General features: G+C 33.9%; 1 long non-coding RNA gene across 1 annotated transcript in view; it reads left to right on the forward strand.

Moving 5' to 3' along the window:
* The window catches only part of LOC309629817, a 613,218-nt gene that overhangs the window by 189,783 nt on the left and 406,185 nt on the right, over positions 1-17,250 (forward strand). The window lies entirely within an intron of this gene.

Consider the following 17,250-nt stretch of genomic DNA (forward strand, 5'->3'; position numbering starts at 1 on the left):
ACAGCAACTGTGGAAATCAGTACGGAGGTTTTTTCAAAAAATTAAAAATAGAACTACCACATGATCTGGTAGTTCTGCTTCTGGGTATATACCTGAAGGAAATGAAATCACTATCCTGAAGAGATATCTGCACTCCTGCATTTATTGCAGCATTATTCACAATAGCCAAGACATGGAAACAACTTAGGTGTCCACTGACAGATGAATGGTTAAAGAAAATGTGATATATATATAACATGAATGGTTAAAGAAAATGTGATATATATATAACATGAATGGTTAAAGAAAATGTGATATATATATAACATGAATGGTTAAAGAAAATGTGATATATATATAACATGAATGGAACTGGAGGGCATTATGCTACATGAAATAAGCCAGAGAGAGAAAGACTGCATGGTATCATTTGTATGTAGAAACTTAAAAAAAAAATTCAAATAAGTCAAATACATAGAAACAGAGAGTAGAGTGGAGGTGGGGGGATGTTGGCCAAAGCGTACAAACTTTCGGTTATATGACGAATAAGTTCTGGAGATCTAATATACAGCATGGTGGCTATAGCTAAGAATACTCTATTGTATACTAGAAAGTTGCTATGAGAGTAAAGCTTTAATAGTCTCATGATAACAAAAACAATAAAATGTGAAGTGAAGGTTGTGTTAACTAACAATAATATGATAAACATTTCAAATCATTACATTGTACACAATAAATTTTTTTAACATATTTATTGGAGTATAATTGCTTTACAATGGTGTGTTAGTTTCTGCTTTATAACAAAGTGAATCAGTTATACATACACATATGTCCCCATATCTCTTCCCTCTTGCATCTCCCTCCCTCCCACCCTCCCTAACCCACCCCTCTAGGTGGTCACAAAGCACCAAGCTGATCTCCCTGTGCTATGCAACTGCTTCCCACTAGCTATCTATTTTACTTTTGGTAGTGTGTATATGTCCATGCCACTCTCTCACTTTGTCCCAGCTTATCCTTCCCCCTCCCCGTATCCTAAAGTCCATTCTCTAGTAGGTCTGCATCTTTACTCCCATCTTGCCCCTAGGTTCTTCTGACCATTTTTTTTTCTTTTTTTAGATTCCATATATATGTGTTAGCATACAGTATTTGTTTTTCTCTTTCTGACTTACTTCACTCTGTATGACAGTCTCTAGGTCCATCCACCTCACTACAAATAACTCAATTTCGTTCCTTTTTATGGCTGAGTAATATTCCATTGTATATATGTGCCACATCTTCTTTATCCATTCATCTGTCGATGGACACTTAGGTTGCTTCCATTGTCCTGGCTATTGTAAATAGAGCTGCAATGAACATTTTGGTACATGACTCTTTTTGAATTATGGTTTTCTCAGGGTATATGCCCAGTAGTGGGACTGCTGGGTCATATGGTAGTTCTATTTTTAGTTTTTCAAGGAACCTCCATACTGTTCTCCATAGTGGCTGTATCAATTTACATTCCCACCAACAGTGCAAGAGGGTTCCCTTTTCTCCACGCCCTCTCCAGCATTTATCGTTTGTAGATTTTTTGATGATGACCATTCTGACCGGTGTGAGATGATATCTCATTGTAGTTTTGATTTGCATTTCTCTAATGATTAATGATGTTGAGCATTCTTTCATGTGCCTGTTGGCAATCTGTATATCTTCTCTGAAGAAATGTCTATTTAGGTCTTCTGCCCATTTTTGGATTAGGTTGTTTGTTTTTTTGATATTGAGCTGCATGAGTTGCTTGTATGTTTTGGAGATTAATCTTTTGTCAGTTGCTTCATTTGCAAATATTTTCTACCATTCTGAGGGTTGTCTTTTAGTCTTGTTTATGGTTTCCTTTGCTGTGCAAAAGGTTTTAAGTTTCATTAGGTCCCATTTTTTTATTTTTGTTTTTATTTCTATTTCTCTAGGAGGTGGGTCAAAAAGGATCTTGCTGTGATTTATGTCATAGAGTGTTCTGCCTATGTTTTCCTCTAAGAGTTTCATTGTGTCTGGCCTTACATTTAGGTCTTTAATCAATTTTGAGTTTATTTTTGTGTATTGTACACCATAAATTTATACAATATTTTATGTCAATTAGATCTCAATAAATGGAGAAAAAAGAATATTTAAAGTAATATAAAATTATCCAGGAACCAACATGGTAAACTTCACTGTGTCTGATATCCAATAAAAAATTATTAGTCATGCAAAAATATAAGGAAAATATAACCCATAATAAGAAGAAAAAATAACCAAAAGCAAACCACATCCAGCACAGTTATAACAAAAAGCAGATCAGGATATTTAAACAGTTATTATCACTGTATCCCATAAATTGGAAAACCTATTGGAAAGATTGAACATGTTAAGTAGAGATATAGAAAAGATAAAAGAGATTTAAATTGATCTTCTAAAAATGAAAACCACAATGTCTAAAGTTAAAAATACACACTATAGGATCAATGGTAGATTAGACATTGCAGAAGAAAAATTAAGTGAACTTGAAGACAAAGTAATAGAACCTATCCAAAATAAAACAAAGAAAGAAAAGAGCATTTAAGAAATTAATGGATCATGACTAATTTGTAGGACAACTTCAAACCACTTACTAAATGTGTAATTGGAGTCCCTGAAGGAAAGTAAAGGGAAAAGTACAAAACAAATATTTTTTTTAATGACCCAACTTTTTCCAAATTTAAATAGAAAAAAAAACTCACAGATAACAGGAATCTCAACAAATGTCAATACAAGTAATATGAAGAAAACTACACCAAAGCATATCATAATCAAAAAAAAGTGTTAAAAAGAAAATCTTTAAAGTAGTCAGAGAAAAATAACACATTATGTATAGAGTAACAATTGGTAAGATAGCAGATTTCTGGTTGGAATCAATGCAAGCAAGAAAACAAGAGAAGAAAGAAAGAAACTATTAACCTACAATTTTATAACCAATAAAAATATCTTTCAAAAATAAAGAATAATAACTTCTTCAGATCTACAAAAACTGAGGTTTTCATCACCAGCAGACTCATGCTACAAGAAGTATTAAGGGCAGTCTTCAGATAAAAGGAAAATGACACTGGGTGGAAATCTGGATCTACACAAAGGAATGAGAAGCACTGAAAGTGGTAACTACATGGATAAGTATATAAAATATTTGTTATTTTGTGTTAATCTCTTTAAAATTAAATTATTTAAACAAAAATAATAATGTAGTGAATGTTTTGCAACATATGTAAAACTAAAATATATGATAACTGTGTAAAGGTCAGGAGGGAAAAAATGGAAGTATACTATTGTAAGCTTTTAATACTATATATTAAGTGGTATAATACCACTTGAAGGTACACTGTGATAGATTAAAGCTGTATACTGTAAACTTTAAAACGACCATTAACACACACAAAAACAAAGAATTATAGTTAATAATCCAACAAAGGAGATAAAATAGAATCATAAGAATATACAATTAATCTATAAAAAGACAAAATGGACACAAAGGGCACAAAGAATAGATGTGACAAATAGAAAACAAATAGCAAATTATAAATTTAAACCTAACAGTGTCAATCAAACCTAATGGCATTTAAGGCAAGTGGTCTAAATACTCCAACTAAAAGAGAGATTGTCAGATTGAATATAAAGCAACTCCCCACGATATGTTGACAACAAGAAACACACGTTAAATATGAGAAAAATAGGTTAAAAATTTTTAAATGGAAATAAGATACATGCTAATACTAATTTTTAAAAGGCCTGGAGTGGTTATATTAATATCAAAGCATATTTCAAAGCAAAGAACAGCAGGGGGAAGTAAGGTCATTTCATAATGAAAAAGGGTTAAATTCTTCAAGAGGACTTAACAAATCTGGTTGCTTACACACTTAATAATAGACCTTAAAAATACACAAGGCAAAAACTGATAAAACTGCAAGGAAAAACAGACAAATCCACAATTATAGTCAGATATTTCAACAATGCTGTCACGGTAACTAATAGAATAATTATACAGAAAATCAGTAAGGATATAGAAGATTTGAGCAATACTATCAACCATCTTGACCTAATTGGTATTTATAGAGAATTTCACACAAATACAGCAGGATACACATTCATTTCAAATGTATATGGAAATTTTACAAAAATATACCATATTCTGAGCAATAAAATAAGTGTAAACATATCTGAAGGGCTCAAGTCATACAAAGCACATCTCTGACCAAGATCAAACTATTTTCATAATAATTTGGCATTATTTGCTTTCTTTTTCACTCTCCTTCTCTCATGGATTTAGAGTGGAGTTTTCCAGAATCTACAAATGTGTGATATCAGAACAGATTGAATGCAGAAGCAGATATGAGACTCCAACTGTCTTCTATTAAGCCATACATTAAAGATATTTTCAAAAAATTAAAATAGTATCACTCTACTCACTGATATTTTTTGGAATAGTAGTTCTTTTTTTTCCATAAAATACATTAAATATGGTGATATATGACTTTTAAGTTATTATTTTAAATTATTTAATACTAATTTCTAAAATTTCTCAGTTTTAATTTCTAATATTATAAAAATTGATAGATATAACTCATATAAAGAAAGGTCCTCTTTGGAGATTTCAATAATTTTTAAGAATACAAAGGGATCCTGAGACCGAAAAATGTGATAACCATTGCTTCAAAACACAATTCAAACATTGTCACTCTTTGATTCATAAAAACATAACTGGCTTTTCAACTGAATATCTCCATTTTGATGTGTCCATTTTGTATGACTCACATTGGATGTTTAACATGGTCAATGCCAAATTCATTCTCTCCTCCTCTCCCATGAAATCAGTTCCTTCTACTAACATATTTGTTTTTGTTAATACTTAACTCTCTGAGTCACTGACACTTGAAACCTTGGAGTAGACATAATTTCTTCTTCTTATGCCCATATTTTGGTCTCTCTGTTAGGTGTTTGTATTGCGTTAGTTTATTAGATACATCTGCCCACTAGATTGTAAGTTCCCTGAAGATAGAGTCCATATATTAATCATCTTCTTTATTTTCCCTTACTCATCCCTTACTCAAAGACAAGATCTATTAGTGGAATGATTCACAACTGACTGTTTGATAAAAATGACAGCAAATAGGAACTGACAATTTATTTAATAGTACAGACACACTATTACTTGCACAACCTGGAACATTTATATTATATGCTGGAATTCATTCTTTAATACAAAATTATGAGTGTGTTCATGAGCCTCTGGTCATAATTAAACACAACAATGTAATCTGAATTATCTTTGAATTAACACCACCATAAAATACCAACATGTTAGGTAATGATAAAACATCAGTATGTTATGGAAACCTCAAGATCAGTTTAGAGCCGTGCAGAGAATTGCACTAAGCAGGAGAAGCTGCAATACGTCCATACGGTTTAGATTTTGCATTAAGCTTATTGTACCTAAATTTGTGATCCTAATTAAAATAGCTGTCAGTGTTGAAAGCTGGGAAAAGCATTAACAAAGCCACCAGTGCCAGGCCCTGGCTTTGTTCAAAGTGTAGACATTTTTAACCATAAGATAACGATATTTGAGGAGGATGAGTTATAATAGGGTCATAACAGGGAACTGTGGGGAAGTTTGACAATATGGCTGCTGACTGACACCTGCTCCTATGGGGTAATGCATGTTGTGAGGTAAGTTTTTTGCCCAGGGGTAGAGGAGTCAACAACTTTAGATAATTTAGAATGAAATGATATTTGAGGGGAAAGGTAAGAGCACTGTGTTGATGGTGAACAAGTGGCAGGACCTTGATTGTAATTACCTGTTGTGGGTGTAGCTGAATGATGTGCAAGATTCCCTCTCTGAGTTGGCTGTACTGGAGGCACTGCCTGGTTTGCTAGTGCCTTGCTTAGGTTTACCTTTAAGAAATACAATTTTATTGACATTTTGAAAAGATTATACCAACTTGTTACACTGCCCCCAGACCATAGGAAGCTATGTTTACCAGGATAAGTTATCCGGACAGCTAACACAAAGAGGGGATCACTATTCCCTAATTATCTAAACCGATAGGTGAAGCAATATTCCATGAATTACAGTACTTTTAAAAACATAATTTATGGCCTTTCCATTTTTCTTCCTAAATCATTTGCAAATTTGAGTTTAGATCTTAAACACTGTGGCTATCGGCTATGCCTGCAGTTACAATCAATGGTGCTATTTTTTTCTACATTTTAATTTTTTTAAATCGAGCATATCATGTTAACTTAGTCCAGGCATCAACTGGCTTTTGGCTAGTCAGTTCAGTCAAAGTGAATTTTGGAAATAGGTTGAAATTATAAAAATGCAGGAAGAATTTTTTTAGTTTAATTCATGCAAAAGTTAACCAGTTTAAATTTCTGGACAAGAAAACCCCAATCAAGAAGGAAAACACAAGTACTACCTTTATTTAAATTTAGTAATTTGTTGTTGATCCCTTAAGTAACAGTTTTTAATATGTACTATGGAAAAGTTGCAGGTGGCTGAGAATCAATCTTTCATTCTATCAACAAACATTTATTGAGTGTCTTGTATGAACCCAGCACTGATAAAGAAAATCTACATAAAATATCCTAGTTGCTTCTATAGAATGGGGTAGGAGTTATTGTACTTCTAGGAAATATACATGGGCAATATTCTAGAGCATACAAAAGCACTTGGACCCAACTGTATTTATGCATTTCTATCATAAATAGAAATGTTATTAGCATTGATGTGACAGCATCCTTAAAAACAAATAGTTACTTTAGTATTCTTAAACAAGGCTTAGATAAATGATTTAAGAGTTCCTTGGTTGCTGAAGTATGGATAAATTATAATCAAATAAAGCACTTAAATCAAATGTACTCAACTTCATTATAAGACAATTGTACAATTTTGAGTCCATTTTAACCATTATTCCTTCTACCCTAGAGAGATGGAAACAGTTTTCTGGTCTGGAGACTGCTAGGTCTTTGTCTTAGTCTATTCCTTCACTTCGTGGTCCAACACTCTCGCCTTAAGCCTAACATTGTCACAGATCTTGCCAACTAAACTACACATCTCCTCTTACAGTATTATGTTTGCAGCAAACTTGCAGAGGGAGACTTCTGCGAGTTACTTAGTCTTTAGGTAGATAAGAAGTTCTAGTGAATACTATTTCTTATTAGATTTCTTTCTTTTTCACTTTTCTTCCTTTTTGGTTTCTATGCTGTTGGACTGTTCTGCTCTTGTTTAATTCTCCTGAACTCTCTGTTCATGCTACTGTTGCTTCCTTTAATGCTATTACTTATCCATATTGCTGTTGGCTCTAAAAATTCCATCTGAGCCTTTCTCTCTGTGGTTTGCTTTTGCATTGATTATTTGAAAGACAGAAAGGGTTATTTATCTGCCACTTAGAAAATTTCATCATTCTGATTTGAGGAGACAAGCTCTCAGGCTGTATCATCAGAAAGGTCCTTGGTACAAGGGAGAAAACACACTGTGTCTGCAACATGCCAGTTGGTCTTCGTGATAAAGCACCTGCCACTTATCAAGGCCTCCAGCTGAAATCAGAGACCCTGCAAAATCACCACCTCTATAAATCCACTTTTAATTCTTCATACTTTCCTGGGTAAATAAACATGTGATGTCACAGGAAGATTTTTGAGAAACACTGAATGATTTCTAAAGAAAGATCTCTTTCCTTCTAATTTTAACTCACCATGAATAGATGGGTGTAATCCAAAAAGTTCTGAGCATTTTTTTGAGTGTAAGCTGGGCCAGCATTTCCTGGAATTGAACTTGATTGGAGGCATCTGGTTTATAATCTCAGCATTACAAAGAGGCTCTGAGACTCCAACTTGAGCTGGCAAATGAGTTTCAGTGAGTCGTGTCTGGAAAAGCCTCTCCTTTGGGGACAACAAATTCTATAGGTTCTTTTAAAATTAAGTTGCTTTGTGAAAACTGGCACAGACATACTTCAGGGTTTTTTAGATTTCAAAATTCTAATAACATGAGAGGTGATCTGGTAATAATTTTTGTTTATAGACTCAGGAAATTGATGAGAATCACTGTACAATTGAGAAGTTTTCTATAATAATTAATGGATCTTGGGTCATCATGGTATCCAATCTTATTAAAAAAATGGTCTCATTAATCATTCTCATAAAATTGACAGGTAATGTTTATTTCAAGAAAAGCTTCTTCTGCTCATTGTACGTATGTTTCTCTTTGTTCAAATGAGTCATCTTTATAGGCTTGATGGGATTCAAATATTTGTAGGACATGTTCTACTTGATTCATTACACATGTTTTCAACTACTTTTCTAGACATCTACTATATAAAACTGATAAAAATGAAGTTGCACTGTTGAAAAAAGGAGGAATGTATTGGACCCCACTCACTCATCCTCCCTTCATTTCCTGCTCCAACCCCAGAGGCACCTCAGCAGAACCCCTAACATCCAGTAAAGCTCAGATCAAAAATCATATTGCTAATCTAAAGCACAGAATCCTGGACACAACCCCGATTTTCAGTCTCTTGTAAAGATATCATGGTAACCAAAAATTTTGTAACCTTAACATTTAAGGTTTGGTAAAAATGCAGGCACTTTAATATTTTTAGGGAGTATTTTTCCTTGCTTTATATGCTCCCTCAGCATTTTTCATTTTATAATTTTTATATCACAAAAATTATACATACTAATGTAGAAAAATCATAAATTAAAGTACAATAAAGACAGAGGGAAAAATAACAACTAATATTTGTAGGATCTCTTGTAGATCTGCCAGGCTCTATTCTATGTCTTTACATGTAATAATTCATTTAAATCACCCAACAATTCTGTGAGATTGTTATTACCATTATACCTATTTTATAGATGAGAAAAACAAGGAAGAGAGAGGTCAAATAATTTGCCTAGTGCTACAGAGCTAAAAGAAAGACTGGCATATGACTTTTTGTATGCACGGATAGCCTCAGACCATATTGTTCTTTTCAATTAACAATGTATGTCCATGTTAATAAATATGCCAGTTATTGATGATTCCATATATACACAGACAAGCTACGTATACATTAGAGTTACTCAAAGAGGAATCAACACACATACTCATTCTCTCTCTCTCTCTCTCTCTGGATATCCTTTAGAGAGAGGTGAGGAGATTGAAAGGGGAGCAACCATCTCTGTTTCAGCCAGAACAGTTTTAAATTTTACCTCTTTCAAATATTAGGGTTTCACTTACAATTTTGTTCAAAGAAGAGGTGTATTTTTTAGATTTAAAAGAAAGTTGAAATGCTTAGTTTTAGTCAATAGAGAAGACATAAGCAGCTTATCAAATTGCTTCCCAGAATTAACTAATGAACAACATTTTATAACTATATACAATATCAGATGTCAAAAGAGTATGATCTTAGCAACAAGCAATATGTTTGAATCCTCGTGGTTGCCTAAGGCTTGCAGATAAGCCAACAAAGAAGTTTTCTTAGCAAAAAATAACATTGGTCTGTTAGGTTAGAAGATTCAGTAAAATTGGAGATTATTACTAACTTAAACTAGCACCAAGAGGCATCCCTGCTGAGGTGAAATTTTAATGAAAGAAACCAAAAAGGGAAAACCAAGGGAGCTGAAGTATGTCCTACAGAGAGGATACCATGATAACGATACCATAAAAGTTAAAATGAATGACTAATCAGATTGGTATAGAAACAAGATTCTTATATTGAAACATTTGTGGCTACAAATACTTAAGCAATTAGAGTGGTATAAAAGAATAACATAATCCCATAAAGCAAATAATCAAATTAACGATTGAATTAAAAAAACATAAAATATACAATAAGATATGGCTAGAAAAAAAATCAGTCCAAATGAATGTATCAAATTCCATTTCAAGAATTCTAGTAAATATGCCTTATTCACAAAATTTAAGAGTTTTTTTTTTTCAGGTACAGGTAGAGAAGGTTAGATTAGGAATGTCTTCTTTTTCAAAATTTAAAATTAATATATTGAATTAATATATGTTTAGAAACCAAATGACCATTAACAAAGGAATAAAGTGACATAGACAAATTTATATTCATTAAAATGCATTAAACACAAAGATAAAATATATCAAATTTCATATATTTACCACAGGGAACTGCTCCTTGAAATTTTCTTAATGTGAAAAATTCTGACCTCAGACTACAGTGATTTTAGACTGTTTGTGATGAAACGTGATGTCTGAGTGATTTTAAAAAGCCACTTTACTTTCAGTTAATGGGTAAATTATAAAGTATTTATATACCTGTTCCTAATAATATTTCTCCATAAATTCAATTAGAGATTTTTAATCCCATAACTCACTTTTTATAACTTTCGACCACTGAAAGTACTTGTCATTGGAAGTTACCCAAGACTTATCACATAAATTATGAATGTCCTTATTACAGCCTTTGTCGTGACACACCTAGAAGTATAAAGCAAAGAAAGGGTGAAAGATGACATTAATGACATTAATTAATTTTGCTGACTTTTTCCCATGTTTATTGAGATATAACTGACATATAGCATTGTGTAAGTTTAAGATGTACAATGTGTTCATGTGATATACATATACTGCAAAATGATTACCATAATAGGATTAGTTAACACCTCCATCACCTCATTATAATTACCATTTTTTTTGTGGTGAGCACATTTAAGATCTACTCTTTTAGTGACTTTCAAGTATGTAATACAGTGTTAACCATAATCACCATGCTTCACATTTTTTTTTTTACTTTTGTGGTAAATAACAAATTATAATATCTTGACATCTATGGATATGGAAAATAAAATTTTTAGATGTGCTGTGAATTCAGTAGATAAAATAATCTAGTTGTTTGTTTTGTATACTATGTTAAAATAACAATTAGTGGCAGTGGATGAGAGTGTGTATGTGGTTTATAAAAAGTTTATTCACCAATTAAAAAAACCCCTCAAAATGCAGATCCTTCTCCGTCAGTACAATATAGTTTCATTTTTATACATTGATGCCTAGGGCAGGGGTCCCCAACCCCCTGTTAGGAACCGGGCCGCACAGCAGGAGGTGAGCGGCTGGTGAGCAAGCGAAGCTTCATCTGCCCTCCCCATCACTCCCCATTGCTCCCCATCGCTCGCATTACCACCTGAACCATCCCCCCAATGCACCCTGTGGAAAAACTGTCTTCCACGAAACTGGTCCCTGGTGCCAAAAAGGTTGGGGACCACTGGCCTAGGGCAATATCATTTGGGGGATTTTTTTTTTTAATTTATTTATTTATGGCTGTGTTGGGTCTTCGTTTCTGTGCGAGGGCTTTCTCTAGTTGTGGCAAGTGGGGGCCACTCTTCATCACCGCGCGGACCTCTCGCTATAGCGGCCTCTCTTGTTGCGGAGCACAGGCGCCAGACGCGCAGGCTCAGTAATTGTGGCTCTCGGGCCCAGTTGCTCCGCGGCATGTGGGATCTTCCCAAACCAGGGCTCGAACCCGTGTCCCCTGCATTGGCAGGCAGAGTCTCAACCACTGCGTCACCAGGGAAACCCATTTGGGGGATTTTTATCCAGAGTGAATAGAGGAACTCAAAGTATATTTATGCCTTTTTTTTTCTTTTTAGAAAAATTTACTATGCAATGGCATGTGGTGACTTGGTATACATAAACAGAGTGCTGTACAATGAGGAGATTTTAAATGGAATTTTTAAGGAATACTTGACAATTTTTCTTTTAAAGATTTGAAAAGTAAATCTGTGTACTGATGGAGTAGGATCTAATCCCAAAATAGGATCAATATACCAAAACAGATGTAAAAATAGTCTTTTTAGCAAGAGGCCATTTCTCTATAGATTGCTGAATACCTATTTACTGTCTAGATTTCCAATTTCTAAATATTATAGTAATATTTATAGCATGCCCTATATATTGGCAAATTTAATGTCACAAAAAATACAGCAGATTAAAGTATCTGGTATATAAATTATGGCATAAAAAGAGGTAAGGGAAAAAAGAGGAAATCTAGCATTGTAGCCCTTGTCCATTCATATTTTTATAAACTTCTGTGAGTCTTAAAAACATAGAAAAATTACAAGGCAAGGCAAGGATGTCCCCTTTCACCACTCTTTTTAAACATCACACTGGAAGTTTTAGCTAATGCAATAAGACAAGTAAAGGAAATAAAAGACATACAGATTGAGAAGGGAGAAATAAAACTGTTCGCAGAAGACATGATTGTCTATGAAGAAAATTCAAAAGAATAAACAACAACAAAAACACCTTCTGAAACTAATAAACGATTATAGTAAGGTTTCAGGATACAAAGGTCATATGTAAAAGTCAGTCATTTTCCTATATGCCAGCAATGAATAAGTGGAATTTGAAATTAAAAACACAATACCATTTATACTAGCACCTCCCCAAATTGAAATAATTAGTTATAAATCTAACAAAATATGTGTAAGATCTATGTGAGAAAAACTACAAAACTCTGATGAAACATAACAAATAAGAACTAAGTCAGTGGAGAGATATTTTATGTTTATAAATCAGGGAACTCAATGTTGTCAAATGTCAGTTCTCCCCAACTTGATCCAAGGACTCATTCAATAAAATTCTCAGCAAGTTACATTGTAGATATCAATAAACTGATTCTAAAGTTTATTTGGAGAGGGAAAAGACTCAGAATAGTCAACACAATATTGAAGCAGAGAGACAGAGTTGGAGGACTGATACTACCCAACTTCACAACTTACTATAAAGCTACAGTAATCAAGACAGTGTAGTATTGGCAAAATAATAGACAAAGAGATCAATGAAACAGAAAAAAGGCCACAGAAATAGATCCACATAAATATAGTCAATTGATCTTTGACAAAGGAGCAAAGGCAATACAGTGAAGCAAAGACAGTCTTTTCAACAAATGTTGATAGAACAATTGGATGTCCACATGTGAAAAAAAAAAAGAATCTAAATGCTGACCTTACACCCTTCACAAAACTTAACTGAAAATGGATCATAGGCCTAAATGTAAAATTAAAAACTGTAAAACTCCTAGAAGATGACATAGGAGAAAATCTAGATGACCTTGGGTATGGTGATGACTTTTTAGATACAACACCAAAGTCATGACCCATGAAATAAAGAGTTGATAAGCTGGATTTTTGGGACTTCCCTGGTGGTCTAGTGGTTAAGACGCCACACTTCCAATGCAGGGGGCATGGGTTCGATCCCTGGTCAGGGAGCTAAGATCCCACATGCCCTGCAGCATGGCCATAAAAAAGAAGAATTGATAAGCTGGATTTTTTTGCAGTTAAAAACTTCTGCTCTGCTAATGACAATGTCAAGAGAATGAAAAGGCTAGCCACACACACACACACACACACACGCACACACGCACACACAAAAGGCTAGTCACAAACTGGGAAATAATACAGGTTTCTCCCCACTATCCAAAAGTAAAGCATTCTTATGAAACCTTTTATAAGCTGAAATGACATAAAGCAAAGAAGCAAATATCTCAGGGCACATCTTGCTAATGGATGTACAAAATAAATCAAATAAAGCACAGAAGCTCAGGATACAGTTCACAGCCATGGCAGTTTGATGCTGAGTGAAATTCCTGGGAAAGGAGCCTGGCAGTGTCACTACCACTCCTCAGGTGCGAGCTGCTTCTACAATTGCTTGCTGCAAAACAAACGCTGAATGCTATCATTTCTTCTTTAGGTTAGTGGAAACAGCTGCTAATGTAGACCTTTCATAAAAGTGAAGTGGTGCAAAGCAAATTTTTGAAAAGCGGAGAATACCCATACTTACAAAAGACATATCTGATACAGGACTGTTATCCAAAATATATAAACAACTCTTAAAATGCAAAAATAAGAAAACAAACAACTCAATTTTAAAAAGTGGGCGAAAGACCTTAACAGACACCTCACGAAAGAACATATATAGATGGCAAATAAGCAAAGATGCTCTACACCATATGTCATCCAGGAAATGCAAATGAGAACGACAGTGAGATATCACTACACATCTATTAAAATGGCCTAAATCTGGATTACTAATACCAAACTTGTCATTATATATTTGTCCAAGCTCATAAAATGTGTGACGCCAAGAATGAACCCTATTGTAAATTATGAACTTTGGGAGATAATGATTTGTAAATGTAGGTTTATTAGTTGTAACTAATGGACCACTCTGGTGGGGGATGTTGATCATGGAGGAGGTTATGCATGTGTTGGGCCAGGAGTATATAGGAAATCTCTCAGTTCCACCCAATTTTGCTGTGAAACTAAAACTGCAGTAAAAAGAAAATAAAAGTCAACTTTTAAAAATATAACAAGACTTCTGCTTTCAACCATGATGAAGTTGCAGAGTCTGTACTTAACTTCCTAGAGACAACTAGAAAACTGGAAAAAAATACATCAAAAACCTGTTTTCAGATATTGGGAACTACATAGTATAAAACTGTGATCCCTGATAAAAAGGGAAATGATAGAAAAAAGCCCTACAAGCCCTGTGGCTCTCCTTCTGGAGGCACAGTCAGGACTACGGTAGATTCAGGATAATCATAAGCAGGACACGGTGATCTCACTGACTGAAGAAAAAAGATTTCAGTTCAGGGTGTAAAAGCAAAGTTCCAGATGAAAAGAATTTTTCATAAAAACACCTTCAGGAATCTCCACAGTAGTCCCCTTGAATCTGATGTTAAAATTAAACTGTACATACATACAACAGAACTCCATGAGGCCAGGGAAAAAACTCCCTGAGGCCAACGTGCTGTAAACTGCAGAAGTCCTCCCAAGGCTCACACAGGAAAGGGAATCATTCAGCTCGACCAACTGGATTGGACAGTTCTTGATGATCACCAGAGCAGTCAGTGGAGACTCCAGAGAGCCATACTTAAGTGGTAGAACTGCATTATTCCTAAAGACTGGTCAATACCTACCCTGTCAAGTGTTAAAACAAGTCTCAAAAAGATCAGACTGATCCAATAATAACTAAACTGTCTTCTGGAAAAAAAGTGCAACAATCTTTAAAGGAAGATAACAAAATCCAAGCACTCAACAACATAAAATCACACTATACAGCAGCCAATCAAAAATAACTAGAAAGACCAAGAAGCAAGAAATTGTGACATATAAGCAAAACAATCAGTCCCATATACTCTCAGAAACTAAGATTAGAAAGTAATTTCATCAACCTGATAATGAACATCTATAAAATCGTACAACTAACATCTACTTCAGGTTGGAAAACTGAATGCTTCCCTCAAGCTCAGGAACAAGAAAAGGATTTCAGCTCTCACCACTTTATTCAACAATGAATGAAAGGCATGCATTTTGGGAAGTAAGAGATGAATTTGTCTTTATTTACATGTGACAGGACCATGCATGTAGTAAATCCTAAGGAATCTTTTTGAAAACTACTCAAAATTATAAATGAGTTTAGCAAGTTTCAGGATAAAAAGTCAATATACAAATATCAATTGTTTTGTATTCTAACACAACAATTGGAACTTGAAATTTAAAACATGTCAGTTTTAATATAATATAATGCAAACCTATGAAATATTTAGTATTATATTTAATAAGATATGTGCAATAATTCCTGAGAGAAATTAAAGAAGACCTAAATAAATGGTGAAATACAGTGCTTTCCATGAATTAAAAGTCTCAATAATGTTAATATGTTGAGTCTCTCCAAAGTGATCTATGCAATTCCAATGAAATCTCACTAAGTTTTTTTTCCTGAAAATCAACAAGTTAATCCTAATGTTTAAAAAATACATATGACATAGAATAACCCAAACAATTTTGAATAAGAAAAGCAAAGAAAAACTTTTAAGCGGCAAAGGATTTGCATAGATATTTCTCCAAAGAAGATATATGAATGGCCAGTAAGCACATAAAAAGATGCTCAACATCACTAATCATTAGGGACATGCAAACCAAAGCTACAATTAGATACCACCTTACACCCATTAGGATGGCTACTATGAAAACAAGAATGACAAGTATTGGTGAGGATGTAGAGAAATTGGAACCCTTGTGCACTACTGGTGGGGATGTAAAATGATACAGCCATTGTGAAAAATAATATGGAGTTGTTTCAAAAATAGAATTGCCATATGATCCCACAATTCCACTTTGGGGTATATACTCAAAAGATCTGAAAGCAGGGTATCAAAGAGATATTTGTACACCCATATTCACAGCAGCATTACTCACAATAGCTAAAATGTGGAAGCAACCCAAGTATTCATGGATGAATAGATAAGCAAAACGTGGCATATATATACAATGGAATCTTATTTAGCCTTAAAAAAAATTCTTCAGTATGCTACAACATGGATGAACCTTAAGGATATTAGACTAAGGGAAATAAGCCAGTCACAAAAAGACAAGTATTGTAGGATTTCATTTTTATGGGGTACTTAGAGAAGTCAAAATCGTAGCAATAGAAAATAGAATAGTGATTGCCATGGGTTGGGAATAAGGGAGAATGGAGTTATTGTTGGATGGATATAGAGCTTTAGTCTTAGAAGATTAAAATAGTTCTGGAGATGGATGGTGGTGACAGTTTCACAACGATATGAATGTAATTAATGCCACTGAAGTGTACACTTAAAAATGGTTAAGATAGTAAATTTTATGTTATGTGTATTTTACCACAATAAAAAATGGGGGGAAAATCAGTCAGTGCAATTCACCATATCAACAGTTTAAAGAAGAAAATCATGTGATCATCTCAATAAATGTGGAAAAAGCAATGTGTTAAAAACTCTCAGCAAACTAGGAATAGAAATAGCTTCTTCGATTTTGGTTAAAGGGCATATACTAAAAATCCTACCACTAACATCACTTGTAATGGTGAAAAATTGAATGCTTTCTCCCTGAGATTGTGAAAAAGCAAGGATGTCTGCCCTCACCAATTGTATTCAATTTATAGTAGAGGATACAGGCAGTGAAAGTTCCTTGGATAACAATTAAAAGAATAATGCATTACTATAAGTTAATAGAAGAAAATAATTATTATTAAAAATATTTGGTTAATCTCAAAGAAAGGCAGAACTGAGAGAAGCTTATCTCTAGATGGGAGCAGAGACAGCAGTTAGCAACAGGGGGAAGATAATGAATGAATGTTCTGTTGTTTGTTCTTTGTTTTAAAACTAGAAGACACTAAAGCTTGTTTTCATACTGGTGGTAAATATCCAGTATTTTTAAGAGTGGTTAATATAATTAGAAGAGGAAACTAAAATAGAA

This window comes from Balaenoptera borealis (genome assembly GCF_965194805.1).
Source record: "Balaenoptera borealis genome assembly, chromosome: 5".
Lineage (NCBI taxonomy): Eukaryota > Metazoa > Chordata > Mammalia > Artiodactyla > Balaenopteridae > Balaenoptera > Balaenoptera borealis.